Raw genomic sequence first — 16032 nt, 5'->3', positions numbered from 1 at the left:
GAATATAGTAAAGTCACCTACAGGTCTGATGTAACCCCCAAAACACCACCTTAATATAATTAATAGGTTTTATGGCAATTATTTACAAAGAACCAACGTAGGAAACTGCTCGGTTTTAAGACTACCTGCAAAAAGTAATTTAGTACTTTTACCCGTAGGCAAGACCTGATATTGAGAAACCAGGTTAAAAAATCTGCATGTTTATATAGACAACAGGGGGGAAAGCGTATTTGGAGTAGAAGACCACACAATCACATGATTTTGAACACACAAAAAAAGATGACCAATAATAATTATTTGAAAAACTCAGTTCAATTCCACCTGCAGGTCAAAACTGCTTCTAGGGTAAATAATGTTTTTCTGACTGTACTAAAAATAGTTAAACAGCAGAGCCCAAGGGAGATAAGCTGGATTCAGAGAACCAAACAGTGATTATATCAACAGTCAGATACTATTACTTGCATCTGTTTTCTTAGCTAACTCAGTCTGAAGAAACTATCAAGTATGAGAAATTAGATATGCTAATTGTTTATACTGTATAAAGAAAACTAGTATTAACTGTGCTTTAGCGTTTGCCCTCTGAGAACAAGTCCTTTGTTCACACACTGAAATATATTTCAGGTACTGGAAGCATACATCCTCAGCTCTCATGCTTGCCTATCTGCTATGGCTTGTCATTATTAATTATACTAACTGTCTAGGACAATAAAACATTTTCCAAAACAATCACAGTGTCATCTGTCAAAGAACCTCACACAAAACCCTGTGGAAATAATTCCTACATCACTGAAAGGATCTATAATTTTGGCTCTTACCCTCTAACAAAGTGCTTGATTCAAATTCCATAAGTACAAGCAACAGAAGCATCTCAGCAAATCTAAGCTAGCAGGAGGGCATCTTTTTCTTCTCAGGCATTAATTGATTTTGGTGACTGATAAATAATTTTTCAAAGAAAGCACACTTATTTCTACAGCCTGCTATTACACAGAAAAATGTTTCACTACAGAAAATTATTGGGAAAGCTTTAGTACCTCAAAAATACCCAAGGCTGAGCATGACTCAGGATATAACCATTACAACCAGCTGTATTTTGAAGTCAAAAAGGCTTTTTTTTTAACATGAGCAATGTATTTGACTGTTATGTGGTATCTGTTAGACGTTATATTCTCAATGATTTTGTTTTAAGGAAAATGAGAGTTAACATTTAAAATAAATGTTTTTCTAAACTTTGGTCAAGGTACCTAGTATGTTTTTATAAATCAATGAAAAAACGCCTTGGAAATATAGTATTATCCAGGCTGTATTAAGAGGAAAGCCTGTGACTAGCCACTTCTGTTGCAATGATGAAGGAATTGGCCACATCCCATTTTTGTGATAGATGTGTCATGCTGAACTATACCTGCAAGCAGACAGACCACAAAAGGTTTATTTAAATAGTCCTAGTAGGCATTTCCTCACCACCATCTGCTACCAAACTCTTCAACTTTAAATACAAAAGTATATTTTGCTTCTTTATGAATGTTCCCAAACTCACTCATTTTCCAGTTCCCTTATGAAAATATTATTTTCATAATATTATTAACAACTATTCGTACACTGAATTAAGTTTTAAAATAATTATGATACACATCTGAAAAGATGCTGTTAATACCAGAATAAATCCACTCATATGTCTTCCAGAGAAGCCAAGCAGAATTAGACATGAAAGAGCACAAGACCACAATGTCTCAAGAGAAACAGAAGCTGCATTAAGTGGACTCAGAGCAGAATGAGAGGCTACAGTATTTCCCCAAGCTCCCAATTAAGTGACAGCCATGTAGGTATGTGTGTGTACACATATAGATACAAACACACACACACAGATATACAGAGAGAGACGTATACTGCCTAAGGGTAGCACACGAGTGAGGGTTTTCTGACATCATCTTGGTAAGTTCTTCATAAACAGAGCAAGCAGCAATTGCTTTTATATCCCTTATGCATCTGTACTGCATTGTTTTCATTACTGTAGGTCAAAATGTTTAGTAGATTGTATTCTGGACTCCTGCAAATTTTTCTTTTATGATTTTGAACATGATTCTTCCTTCACTGAAGAAAGCCTTTTTTAAAATTAGTTTCCATAAGGCACTGCTGTCATGTCACAATATTTTAATGAACAGTAATTGATGCAACTTCATGAGACATTTTGGGAGTAGCATTATTCCCTTTTGAAATTAGATATCATAGCATGTTTTCTTTGATTAGAAAATGAATGGAATCTAGACTTGAATTGCTGTTGGAATTTCTCATTAATGGAATTGTCCAGTTCCTTCATCATCCTTCAGGAAACAGAAAGGTTGCCAAACTTTAACTGCAACATGATGCAGAAGTGATACTGCATTGTTGTGTGTGTGTCTTTCAGGAACTGACAACTTAAAAAGCTCTGCATTTTACTACATGGTTCTGCATTATATAAAAAGCATATCTAAATGGAACAACTAGTTTTCCATATTTGTCACAGTTTCACAAAAAGGTTCTCTGAAACCATGTGTTCACAAAAAAAAAAATCTGTAAGTGACTTACAAAATATGAGGTCTTCTGCTCAGAATCACCATCTGGATCGGTTTTCTCTCTGCTTCCAGTAAATGCTGAATGTGTTACTTTCAATTGTATCTATAATCCTAGGGTTATAATATCCTCTATCATGTTTCGCTGAAGCTTTGGAATTCATAATCAATTAAAATAAAGCTATTTTCCAGAACAGTTTGAAACATTTCTTTTTAAAATTAAAATGCTAAGCTGTCCAAATCTCGAAGGTTCCTTTTTAGCTTTCCAATGGACATCCTTTGGACATAAGTTTCCTATTTAAGTGAAGTGCAAGTACAAAAGGGGAAGTAAAACAGATAATTACTTCATAGAGTAAATGTTACTAAACCTTCTGCCAACTGTAAGAGCACTAAAATGGTACTTTAAGAGCCCTCATTTAATATATTTTTATGCACAGCTGCAAAAGAATTTATATTATGAGTGACACTGCTCACCATTTTGCTGTTCAAAGCAAAGTATAAGAACAAACTTTCGCTCTTTTCTGGCTGCTTTTACTTTCTGATTTTGTATTTTGACTCCATGTTTGGTACTTGAATACCGCTGCTACATTTAAGTCATATGCGCCAAGGGAAATGAGTAATGGGGAAAAAATAATAGAGTAAAAGCACCCTCATTGATTTAGTAGCCTTCAACAAGCTAGTCAGTAGCATTAATTTAGGTGATGCTGCTTTGGTTGTTAAAATGTGCTTCAGTATGCTCATAACACAGCGTTCAGTAAGGAGGCAAGTCCCTTTTTATGATCACAGACAACTGCTATGCAGCTTTACAAATCAGACATCTTGTTACCTACAAACATTAGGAACGCAAAGCCAGGATGAAAAAGACCGGAAAGTGTCTTTCTAATTGATCTGTGCCCAAAAGATGCAGTTATCAGTAAAGTCAGGTAGGGATTAGGGCCATTTTGCCAGGGTAACGTGTTCCTAATCCGTGATTTTCTTCATCATTTTAGCACCGCACAAATCTGGCCGAGATCTTAGTGTTAAGACCTCAGCGCGCAGCACGGCGGGTGGGTGACCTGTACGGCATAAATCCGGTCCCTATTGACAAAAAAAACCCGAGCTGGAAGCTGTCTCCGCCTCTCCTTCCACCATTTCAGAAGGAGCAGCAAACCCCAGCAGCCAAACCCGAGCACGGGCGAAGGAAAAACAAAAGCGCCGCACGGACACGGGCTGACCGCGGCGGATGGGCGAGGCCGACGGACCCCTTTGGCCCCCTTCAGACCCTTTTGGTCCCCCTCAGACCCCTTTGGCCCCCCTCAGGCTCCTTCAGACCCCTTCAGCCCCCCTCAGACCCTTCCAAACCCCCTCAGTCCCGCTCCATCCCCCTCAGCCCCCGGGCCCCCTCCCTGGGCGGCGCCGGGCCGGCACCGCAGCGCTGAGGGAGGGAAGGGGAAGGGACAAAGCCAGAGCCTCCGGGGGGATGCCTCGGCTCTAGCGGATCAGCAGGGGGACACGGAACAACGGGGAAAGCCACCTCCCATCCTCATAAATTAAAAGAAACCCCAACCACCCGAGCCGAGGCACCCCAGGCGGCGGGGGCCGGCTGTCAGCGGGGCGGCGGGGGGTCCTTTTGTTGTTTGCGCCGAGAGGAAGGGGAAGGCAGCGGTGTGGGGCCGGTGCCCCCCCTGTCCCTGTCCCTGTCCCCATCCCCGTCCCCCCCGGCTCACCGCTCGGTGCTGCAGGCTCGGGCGATGTGCGCAGCGCTCGCAGGGGCGGCGGGGGCCGCGCAGCCCGGGGAAGGGGAGAGGGGGGAGAGGGGGGAAAGGGGGGAAGGGGGGGGGAAATAAGGAAAGGAGGCGACCGGAGGAAGGATGTCAGCGATGGGCGGGCGGAAGGAAAAGGGTTCTGTAGGGCGAGGAGGGGTGAGGAAGAGGGTGGGCGCCGCGGCGCCTTCGCTGCTTCCCGTGAGGAGCTGACAAGCCCGGCAGCGGCGGCCGCGGTGCGCTCGGCGAGGGGCCCCGGCCCCTGAGGAGCGGGCGCTGACAGCTGCTGGCAGCCGCCGCCCCGGCTGCTGGTGCTGCCCCCGCCCCACACCGCCCCACACCGCCCACCGGTACGGCTCGGCACGGCTCGGCACGGCCCACAGACCCGCCCAACATGGCGGCTCCCCTCCCTCTCCCAGCGGGCCCCGCGCGCCCTTCTTCTCCCTCCCCTCAGCGCCGTGCCCGCCGCCATGGCGCTCGGCGGGGAGGGGAAGTGGGAAGGGGCAGAGCCCCCCGCTCACAGCACCCCCCTCACAGCCCCGAGGAGGGGGCTCGGGTTGTGTCCGGGCTCTGCCCGGGGCAAAATGCGGGGTTTCCTTAATGCCCCGTCAGGTGTCGCAGGGCTGGGCAGGCACTGGGGTTGGGTACTGCTGGTGATGGTGGTGTCAGGTGTTCTGGGTGTCTGAGGAGTTTTAGGGTTTGCTGACAGCGAGACTCGTAAATGCTCCAGCTGAACCCCTCTGGAGCAGCAGCAGCAGCTTGTGGTGTACGAGTCACCCAGGAAAGCAGGCAGAAGCCCAAATCCTGAGGAGAAGGCTGGGTGCCCCCTCTGGGCTCGTTGGGTGCTCCTTGCGTGTTTCAACACCCTTGTCATGGATGCACGTTGGATCCACTGAAGGATCCCTGCTGTTGGACAGGTTTATGCATAAAATTTAAGAGTTTCATCAGAAAGGCGGTGACACGTGTCACAAGAACTACTTTGCAGCTTCCAATTCACTCCCACTCCCTCTAACGAAGAAAGAATGGTCACAGTGTTTTCTTCATGTTGTTTAATGTTCCACAGGATACACATTAATCAGAAGAATTGAAGGAAGAAATTGAGGTCCGAGATGAAAAACAGTTAAATATAATGCAGCAGTGCAATGTATATTGGGAGTCATCAGGGGACAGTGACAGACTAACTTTAAGGGTATTATTAACGTCTAGACAGAATATTATGGTGCATTATCACCCCAGCACCACATGCGTAACTCCTGCAGTATGTATAGGTATGAATCATAAGCTTATAGAAACATATGGAGGTGTAGTGGAAAATCAAAATGTGCAGCCTCACCTCAATGGTAAATTGTATAAAGGTATGCTTAAAACTGTTTGCACTCACATAAAACATTGAACAAATTTACAAAATGGCAGATGTGACAGCAAGGATCAGGTGAGAAAGCAAGACTCCTAAGAGGAAGATGGAATCAAAGCTAATGTAGTAGTCAGAGAAGTGTAAGAACAGGAAAAGACTCTCATATGGAGGACTTGTTAGTGTTAGGTCAGAGGTTGGACTAGGTGGTCTTGGAGATCTCTTCCAACCTAGATGATTCTGTGATTCTAAGGCCAACAGAAACAAAATCAGAAGAAAATGGATCGGCTACAGACTGTGAGTGCAGAGTCACTGTTGGGTTTGAAAAGCTGAGGGAACTGTATACTTCCTGAATTCTTCTGATTCTTATCTTGCCCGGGTCAAGCTTTCCAACAAAAACCAGCTGTGATACTGGTACTTCAGAGCAGCAGCTTCTTGTGTTTTTCATCTCCATTTAAAATACTCCTCTGGCAATTTTGTATTAGTGGTTTATCATCACACTGTAGCTTGTCCTGACAGGGAAGTCAGGGCATTGGCCAGGCAAACTGTGTATAATGATGTGAAATATGTGTTTGAAATAAATATGAAAGGGGGGGAAAAATTGAAGGGCATTCCTTTATACAAACTGCATTTTTAAAAGAGCCATGCCTATTGGTCCACAAGTTCATAGGATTTCCATGAATATGCAAGAGATTTAATTAAAAATAGAACATGCCCTAATTACATAATTATGCAAGAGAACTGATTCAAAGAAACCTCTCCTGTCTTTTGAATAAACAATATTCATTGCTTTCTTCCTATCACACGTTTGCTTTCAAAGGTTTCCTGCAATTAGCTGCTTACCCAAGGGATCTGAGTATCTCTTGAACAAAGCAACTACTCCAGCTATGACCCTGATTCATAATATGCTGCCTAATGAAGTATATGCATGCTTGCAATTTCCCAGGTAAGTATACACACTATAAGCTCCCTCGTGCAGGAAGGCTGCTTAGCTCAATGGAACCAAAGCGCAGTATCACTTCCCTCTGTTTATGGCACACAGGAGAAGAGCAGACACAAAAGAGACTTGGGGAGCATGCTTCTCCCTCAGGCTCCTGCCTGACCTGAAAATCACAAGTTCCTCTCCAATTGGATCTTGTTTTTCCTGTGCCATCTACATAAGAATTATCCCTGTTCCTCTAGCAGTAAAGCTGTTTGCTCTCCACATTTCCATCTTCTCTTAGGGAACTAGTTATGCTATGTGCCCTGTTTTTAGGATGAAGTGATCTAGACATGCTGTCTGTAGAATGTTCTCTGTCTACCATCAACAAGGTCACAGCTTTTCTGCAGACATCTGAGTGGGCACTACAACAAAATCCCAAAACATATTATTGAGAATGCTGAATTCTTTATTCTCAATATACCCATTTCCCTCCTCTCCCAGAAGAGGGTTTAGTTTTCACATTAGGAGGGGAAAAAGCAAACAGTTTAGCTAATGCAGCAGAAAGCTCTTAGGTTTTGAGGTGCAACAGTGTGAGAAATACACACAGCAAACTAAGAGTTAATTTAACTGACATCCACAATTACAGCAAGCCTCTATAAGAAATTCGGGTTCACTTTGTTTAAGAAGTGTATGCCTCTTTATTTTACCATTGTTATTAAATATATATATAAATATATTTATATATATATTTTTATATATATATAAATATATATATATCCTCTGGAGTTAGAGGCTCTTTCCTCCAAAAGAGACAGAAGTTTTTAAAATCTAAGCCTGCAGTCATAGAAAATCCATAAGTTCGTTCTATAAATATGGGCTACCATAAAGCTTTACATTGGAACAATTTCAATTGCTCCTAAAGTGCTGTTTAAAAGCATTCTGGCAATAATATTGAAAGGCCAGATTCAGCAACCCATCTGGCTTTTCATCACTATTGCTTGACCGTTGCATGTGCTTTTAGTTTGTATTTCCTACAAGAATGCCCTTTATGGAAAACAGGAAACTCAAAAGTGTAAAGTACTCCGTCCCAGACACAATTTTAGCCTAGCTACTTTGTATGTATTTGCAAATTACTGCATGTGGAGATCCCTTGTTAGCATGGAGTTCATAGATCCTTAGAATCATAGAAAAGCTTGGGTTGGAAGAGAATATAAAGATCACCCAGTTCCAACCCCCTGCCATGCGCAGGGACACCTCCCAACAGACCAGGCTGCTCAAAGCCCCATCCAACCTGGCCTTGAGCACCTCCAGGGATGGGGCAGCCCTAGCTACTCTGGGCAACCTGTGCCAGTGCCTCACCACCCTCTGAGTGAAGACTTTCCTCCTAAGTTTAGGTACTCCAGTGTAACAGACTCATTGTCATAGTCAAGATGCCCAATCATACCATAGGAAACCCACTATTTGGTATAGCATTAAAGCACTACATAAAATAAATACTGAACATGATCTTGCTTCCAAAGTCAATATGTTTCATTTCCACACAAGTGAATTCTCCTTTTTCAGAGTCACAAAGATTGGTAGAAAGTGGTAACAAATGAAAGTGGGCATGCTTCTCTCCGCCATTCTTTATCCATAGTGAAATAAAAAGAAAATAAAGCAGGCAGTGTAATTCAACTTCAACAGGCCATTTCATGAGTAAATTTCTGTTACTTTTTTAAGGAGAGCAGGATGCTTACTGTAGACATTTACATTTTGCTATCCAGAATTCTTTTCATCTCGTAGCTATTACCAGGCAGTGGCATTGTTAAAGCCCAAAAGATAATGAGGATTTAAGCCCATTTGATTAGTTTCAAAACATTTGCTATTAAGAAAAAACCACTCAGCTAATACAGTTAATCAGATGAATGCTAGAAACAGACTATTTGCATGTTAACATTAATATATGAATATGAAGAAAAATATTAGACAATATAGTCCAACTTCTACTGTGATCTTCAAAGTAATAAATGATCAAGCAGTTGAGAATCACACCCTTTGACAAACTATAGTACTCCATGCTATATGAATTTACGGGCATTGTCATTATTTCCCAAGATCCTACTTTTAAGCATCAAAATACCCAACAGGTTAAGGGTTGGCATTGGAGTTTCTGATGATACTCAGACTTGCATCTTCACTCCCTGCATGTAAGTAGGTTCCCACCTCTAGAAGGGACTGCACACACCTGTACATACAACTCTGCCCAGCCAGCAATTGCTGTTCCTTCTTTACTTCTGCCACACCTCTAATTTCATTGAAAGATGAAATGATCTTCCTTATTTGCTTTCATGTTCTATAGTCAGCTGGTAGTTAACTACCAGCACCTTCTTCTCCATATTCGCTCCATATGACTTTTAGTGCTTATACAGCAAGGAGAACATTCCATTTATGCTCCTTTCCTCCCTCTATACTCTTCCTTTTCACTGAGTTTATTCTCTCTTGGGGTTTTAGTTGCTCATTCAAGATGATAAGAGTTATTAATCACTTTGTATGAGTCGCAGGAAGTTAATTTCTTTTTTCTATTCACTTACCTCAGTGACTGAACCATTGGAGAAGTTGTGTTAAAGCCTTCAGAGGGAATCACCATCACTGTGTTGGCGGAGTATCACAAACTTGGCCACTACTAGAGGAAGGACATTCAGATTGCAATACAATACGACAGTGCTCCTTTGTCTGTCTGCTGGGATAAGGCCTGATTTGGTAGGAAAATTTTATTCTACAAACCCAACGAAAATACTCTTCCAAACACAAAATCTTCAATAACCTGTGTTCAAACTGTGTGTTTCTTATCTACAGACAGAAAACAGGAAGATGACCTCCATCTATTTCAGAGTGCCTGCTTTAATCCTGCTTACATTCTCCCCTCCCTTTCTTTCAACACCCGGTGTTTGTTACCTGTATGGTTTGTCAGCATTCCTTTATGGAGGTTTGCTAATGCATCAGGCTTTGCTGACAGATTACTTGCAATTAGATTAGCTGAGACTCTCACCTTGATAATACTGGTGGTGGTTGTAGGGATTTTTGCATAGCAAAGGAGCCTTTGTTTTAGGTACTTTCTTCTCATGAAATTCTCCAGAGTTTCATTATGAAAATCACTTTTTCTGTAGTCCCATTCCTCTGTGTGTTTGCATTTCTAAGGAAGACCTCAAATGTAACACCTCTCTTTTATATGCTGAAATCATTCCTCATGAAATGACATTTCTCCCAGGGTAAACCCCTCAGGTGTTCCTCCCTCCACTCACCTGTCCAGAGGATTCTGCACTCCTTTCTCCCTTCCTGACCACCAAGTTGCTTGGCTAAACAAACTGAACCCTTTATCTCTTGTAGGAGAGCTTTTACATCTCCCTAACTATTCCAGCTGTCCCTCTTTTCCCCTATTTGTTTAATCTTTCATGAGCGTAACATGCTACACTCTTGTGCCATGATCACTATTGAAAATGTTTGCTCCTCAGTCTGATTTGTCATTAATCTCCCTTTCTGCTGATGTATTGCTTTTCTGCACATGCTGCAGTAATTGCGGAACCCTTATCCACCTTTCAATTCTTCTGTTAAATGATACTCTCTCCTCCTTTACTAATATTCCCTGTATGGAATTGCACCAAATCCGTTTGGCATCCAGGCAAAATTGATTGCAATTTCTTGTATTTAATGGAAGCCCATTTTACAATCACTTCTCATTTTTGGAGTCTGTTTTGGTTAAAAGGGTATTCAAACCAAAGACATACTGAGCTGCACAGGACCAGGGAATTTATTGTAAGAGTTTGTCCCAAGGGGAAGGGAAATGGAAACGTTTCTGCTGTGTGACAACTATTTCTGTAGCTTCTGGGCCAATGACCCATTATGCCTCTCCAGAAAACAGCTTCTGTGAATATGCCTTTGGCTAGATGGATAGTACGCAGTACGTGGGGCTGAGAAGGGCAGAGTCACTGTGGAAATCAATAGGAAACAGAACAGCCTGTGCTAGGCATTTTGTTCCCCATCGTATCCCTGCTGGGAAATAGAGCAGGTGCAGGATAAGGAGAGATGATCGTATTATTCCCAGGGGTTTGGATATGAATTCACTCTCCTTGCTGCCTCCTTCTTCCCACTGCAAATACGTATTGTGAAGAGTTTTGGCTTCGGTTTCAGATGTAAATCCTATTTTTATCTTTCTTTTTTTTTTCTATTTTTATCTTTCTTTTTTTTTTTTTCTTTTTTTCTTTAAACTTAATCTGCTTTAACGTTTTCATGATGGACGGTAGAGAAATCCACTGAAATGTATTAAGTTCAAAGACATGCCACAGACACATGTCACTTCTGTATCTTTGCAATGATATAGAAGACATGTATATCACTCTTGTCAAGTCTTAAGACTTAAAACATTGGTGAAATGATTGCTTAAGTCACTCCTGCAGGCCTTAGAAACCAGCCTGTTTCTTTCTTTCTCTGAAGAGAGGGATTCCTCCTACATCTGTGTACTGTTGTTCAAGAGAACATTACAGAAGAGCCGGTGAAGGGATGTTACTCATTTGTCAAGTTTGGCAGACACTGCTGCATTAGATCATGTTCTGAAAGTTTTCCTTGTGCCAAAAAGGCCAGGCTCAATTTAGGTGAGCTGTAATCTATGCAGAAACTGGCTAAGGTAAATGCAGTTACCTCATCAGCATGTAGGCCATCACTGATACTCTGAGGCTACAATTTTACTTTAAGAAAGGGAGAAAAATTAAAAATAGGAATTCAAAGCATGTCTTCTTGAGCTTTGACTTTGGTGGCCAGCTGGGCATAATTTAGTTCACAGAAAGCAGAGCTTTTAGTAATTTTTTTCCAGGAAAAAATGCCACCAGAGTCCTCTAAACCTGAGCATCACCTAAAATACATGGGCTGTTAGAAGTGCTTTGGTTACATGGATCAGTTCACTCAGTCACATCAATTAACCAGTCTCCTGGGGACGTTGGGGGGAATTATTGGAACAAGCCATCTGCAGTGTTTTTTAATCCGGCTACGCTAACATTAAATTATTCCTTAATATTTAAAATATTCGTTATATTTTAATGGAAGTCTGAAAAACATTGAAATTGGTTCCATGAGTGCAGTTTTACACAGTTTATCAAACCCTAGTCATTGAAAATAATCGAACTGTAAACAGGAACAGAAACATGCCTCAATAAACACTAGGAGAAAGCTGGGAACAACTGATATCATATAAACTAGCCATGAAAGGGAAATGTATTGCCTACACGCTGTTATGCTTGCTATTACACGCTGAAGGGCCACAAAGTACACCATGACCGTATGCTTGAAAGCTCTGGTGACTCACACAGAATAGACCGATGAATAATACCATCTTCCTTCATCAGTGTACAACACTGACCAGAAATTTACCCAATAAACGGTTCCATTATGAGCAGCAATTTACCATGCCCCAAATCCTTATAATTAACTACATAACCATAAAAAATGTTACTGCCAGGTTTATAACGCATCAGTGCAGAAAGCTCTCTAAATATCTTTAAAGGATGGTTCACACATTTGTTGTTTCCCATCCCACTCATTTTACAGCCAAAGGAGGCTGGAATGCTGTGTTGCTGGCCTTCCCATTAATTTGATTTACCTTCTTTCCCTTTGAATTTTTGCTTCTGAAGTCTATCGGGTAGTGCCTTATAACAAAGTTCATACTGTAAATAAGCCAGATTGCTTTTCCAATTTACATATAAATGCATAAAAGAACTAAAAGTTGAAATGACATTTTTAATTACAGACGAAATTGAACACTGGGTTCTAAGTGGCAGTTAGATAATACCTATGAATTACAGACTCAAGACACTAAGTAATAAGCTTCTTTGCTGCTTTTAAAGTAGCAGCATGAACCTTGTGATTCAAACGCCTGAGAAAAAATCTTCCTAAGACGGAAAAATGCCCTGTCCAAGGGCTACTCTTCAGCCACATTCTCCCAGCATCAGCCTATTTGACTCAGTCCTACGACCACTGGTTAGGAGCACTGGAGAAGCAGCAACAGAGGAGCATAGCAAATGAATTAATTTTTACTATGTCTTTCCAATTAAAATTGCTCTGTAATGTCCTATGGCAGAGTTGATTTTTTCTTTGAAGTGAGCTGAATTTTCCTTTAACACAAATTAGCACCTGTGGCTATTTACTCACATCATAGTTAGCTTAGGATTTTGTTCTGTTTTTCACGGTAAAAAAATTTCACAAGGCCTGAGGAAACTGGAGGTTTTCCAAACATGAGATTAAAAATGAAATATTTTGGTAAATATAAGAGACATTCAGAAGACATTTTCTTACATATTCATTGGAACTTAGTTTCCATTTTGTCTTTCAGTCTCACAATCTTGGTCAAGAGCTTTCTACCTAAATATTTATAGTTCCTACAACTACTAGAGTCAGGACTGCTTTACTGTGGCTTTTTACAGAATATTTATGCGTGTCATACCACCTATTTTCTATATGACACTCCACAATAATGAAATCAATTGGAAAGCAATCAAGGCAGTCAATTAATCCTTTTTGAAATTTGCAATTCATGGATTTTGCCCTCTAATATAGCCCTGACTACAGAATCTGTTTTGCAGAATAGATCCCCCTGCTTAATAATTAATTAAATTAATTAATTAATTGATTAATCTAGACTTCTGTTTACTCAAAAAATTCTAGACATTAAAATCTGTAACTTTTCTGGATCCCTTTAAAAACAGCCAATCAATCATCACATGAAAATTTTCCCTGGCAAGGATTTGTTACGAAGTCGGAGCTAAAATTTGTCAACAAGAAGTTCTTTAATAATGAGATATGAATAGTGACACGGATTTCTCATGTTTCTGAAGCTTGCATTTTGCCTGTTGATGTGTTTTGGCTCAGCTGATGAAAGATATCACAGCCAATTCTGCCGCTGAATCAGATCAGTGGATCCTTTGGAGGCGGTGGTGTGAACAGACCACTGCTGAATGACAGCAATTTTTGACAGGCATGGGGGCTGTTGGAAACTCTTGCCAGTCATGGTCCATCAAAGCAGCTTCAGGGCTCCTCCAGTTTATACTAAGTGCTAATTGCCTCCTGTCAGTCCCAGCAGTCAAGCAATGCACGCAGCCATTCTTGCTGTCTCCTGCCCTTGCAGGCCCTGCTGAGAACACACCTGAGCCAGCCCTAAGGATGAGAACCTGAGTACACCAGAACAAAAAATCACCGTGCTTTTCCCTCCAAAACGTAAGGAATAGATTCAGTGGGTATCTCATTAGTACCAGTAAGACAACACAGGCTGCCGTAAGAAACAAAGATGTTGTCTTCAGAGCATTTACGTGGCTTCTAAAACTCTGATTGAGACAGTGGGTAGTACTATAAAATATTTCTCCTGAATAATATCACGTATTAAAAGAAATCATGTAATCTTTTGTCTTTGCTATTTCTAGCCAAAAGTACTGCTTTTGCACTTCCGCAGCATCAGCTATTTGAATACGTCAGTCAACTAAATCTCAGAATACGTGGGTAGATCCTAATCCATTAACGAATGCAAAGTCCGGGTACAAAGAAATAATTTCTGCAGTAATTACTATTGATGAGAATGCATTTCAAGATGATTACATTCCAAGTACTTAAGAAATAACCATTTAAGAAATAAACTCATAAGAAATAAAGTAAATTGCATTTGTTATTTTTTGAGTAATGAACCTGAGTATTTATTTATGGGTTTATTGCTTTGTGACTCAGATTACAACAATCAGGGGATACAGTTTTTAATATAAACATGTTATTTGTGTATATTAGAGGTCCAGACATACATTATTATTTCCTGAAAATACTTCAATCTCCCAGTCCTTATGCAAAAGCGTGGCCCTTGCCCTCTTGGCAGGATGTAAATTAAATTCTCATTTGGCTAAATCTGATTGCCCTGTAGGTTACTAATATTGCTTAGTGACAGTGGAAGTTGAAAATTGCAAACAGAAGAGCCCCCTTAAAAAGAGGCAATAAAGTGTCAGCTTCTAAGTAACAAATTGGACTTTTGAACTAAACTTTTTCACTAGGAATTTTCAGTTAAACATTCTCAGTAGTTTCTACCATTACTTCTGAAACTGTAATAAAATTGAGAAATGTGATTTATTTCACAAAGGTTAAGGTGTTCAGATCCTTCAGGGCGCTGGAATCACTTCAAACCAACCTTTAGTTTGTCTGCCTGTCAACTCTCATCTGACACTTCTTCCTACCCATATTCTATTGAAATTAATGCTCCAGTAGAGAAATTCTTAGCAAAAGAATTAACAACCCCCCCCAGGATTCCCAGAACACAACCATCTCCAAGTCATTACAAACCTTCTAAAATTAGTTGAATATTACCAAAATGTTGTTGCTTTATTATGCATTTATGGATGAGACAGATTAAAAAGACACATGCTGACACTACTAAATATGAAATATTGCTGTTCCTTCTGACAGGATTAGCTAAATACCCAGATGATGAGAACACTCCTCAGCATTTTTCCTATACTCAGATAACGTACATTGAAAAGTCACTCTTTGATCTATTTCAGTAGCTCCAGTTACTGTAGCAGGCCTTTGTATACATAAAGTTATTTTCAGTAGTCTATGGGTGCTCCTCTTTCTTGCTTTGATGCATAAAGGATTTATAATCAATAATAAGTGAAAGCAGCTCGCATTACTACAACTGTTCTGAGTCAAGAAAAAACCACCAAAATTAATGCAAAAATGATACGGCCTTTGACTTCAGAAAGTGTAATTATCTTGGTAAATGTATGTGGTTTTGGTAATGAGACTCAGAATTTCAGATGGATCACTTTTAATAGCATCTTTTCACGGTGGCTTTATTAGATATTCTAAATCAGAGCTCACCGCTTACTGAATCAACACATGCCTTGCTTCTTCGGTAGGCTTTAGACGAAGGAGCCCAGCAAGCCACACAGAACCTTAATGAAGGAAATGCCTTACAGGCAGGAACTTCACCTACAAGTATCTCAGAGCAGAATCCCCATATGATCCCTCTTATGCCGATTGTTTTCAGGTGACTGACATAAGAATACATACTCAGAAGTCAGTTTTGTAACTGTGTTTTTGTTACTGAAAGTGTTCCCTGTTGCATACTAAGGAGTAGCTCCAATGAAACAGAGCAGAGATTTGAAGTAGTTTCACAACTACTGCGAGTTGACTGAAGTGCGATCCAAACCTTCCATCTCCATTCCCACATCTCCCTTATGCCACCAGTAGAATTCTTCTATCTGCATGCTGAGGCTCATTAATTCAACTGACATCTACCACTTTTTTACTTGGATTAGTTCTAGTATTGAGTCAGTTTCATCATCTCGCTCAGCTGGCAGATACCAAAGTGTTTGTGTTAATAGAAGTGAGCAGCTCAAATGGAAATGGTTCTTTGGATTGACCTCTACCCACTTAGAGCATGTGAAACTACCTTGGGGACCTTAAGCATGG

General features: G+C 40.8%; 1 protein-coding gene across 5 annotated transcripts in view; it reads right to left on the bottom strand.

Moving 5' to 3' along the window:
- The window catches only part of KLC1 (kinesin light chain 1), a gene marked incomplete at its 3' end in the record, with an annotated part of 50057 nt that extends 45477 nt beyond the window's left edge, over positions 1 to 4580 (bottom strand). For 2 of the 5 annotated variants that reach the window (XM_084521826.1, XM_084521827.1), the window contains exon 1: positions 4253 to 4578. Of the gene's footprint in view, positions 1 to 4252 lie in introns of all 5 variants that reach the window. The other 3 variants (XM_084521824.1, XM_084521825.1, XM_084521828.1) reach the window with 3 other exon arrangements.
- Positions 4581 to 16032: the final 11452 nt, after the last annotated feature.

This window comes from Aythya ferina, assembly GCF_964211825.1.
Source record: "Aythya ferina genome assembly, chromosome: 5".
NCBI classification, from domain to species: Eukaryota; Metazoa; Chordata; class Aves; order Anseriformes; family Anatidae; genus Aythya; species Aythya ferina.
This window is presented reverse-complemented; position numbering and strand designations above follow the sequence as displayed.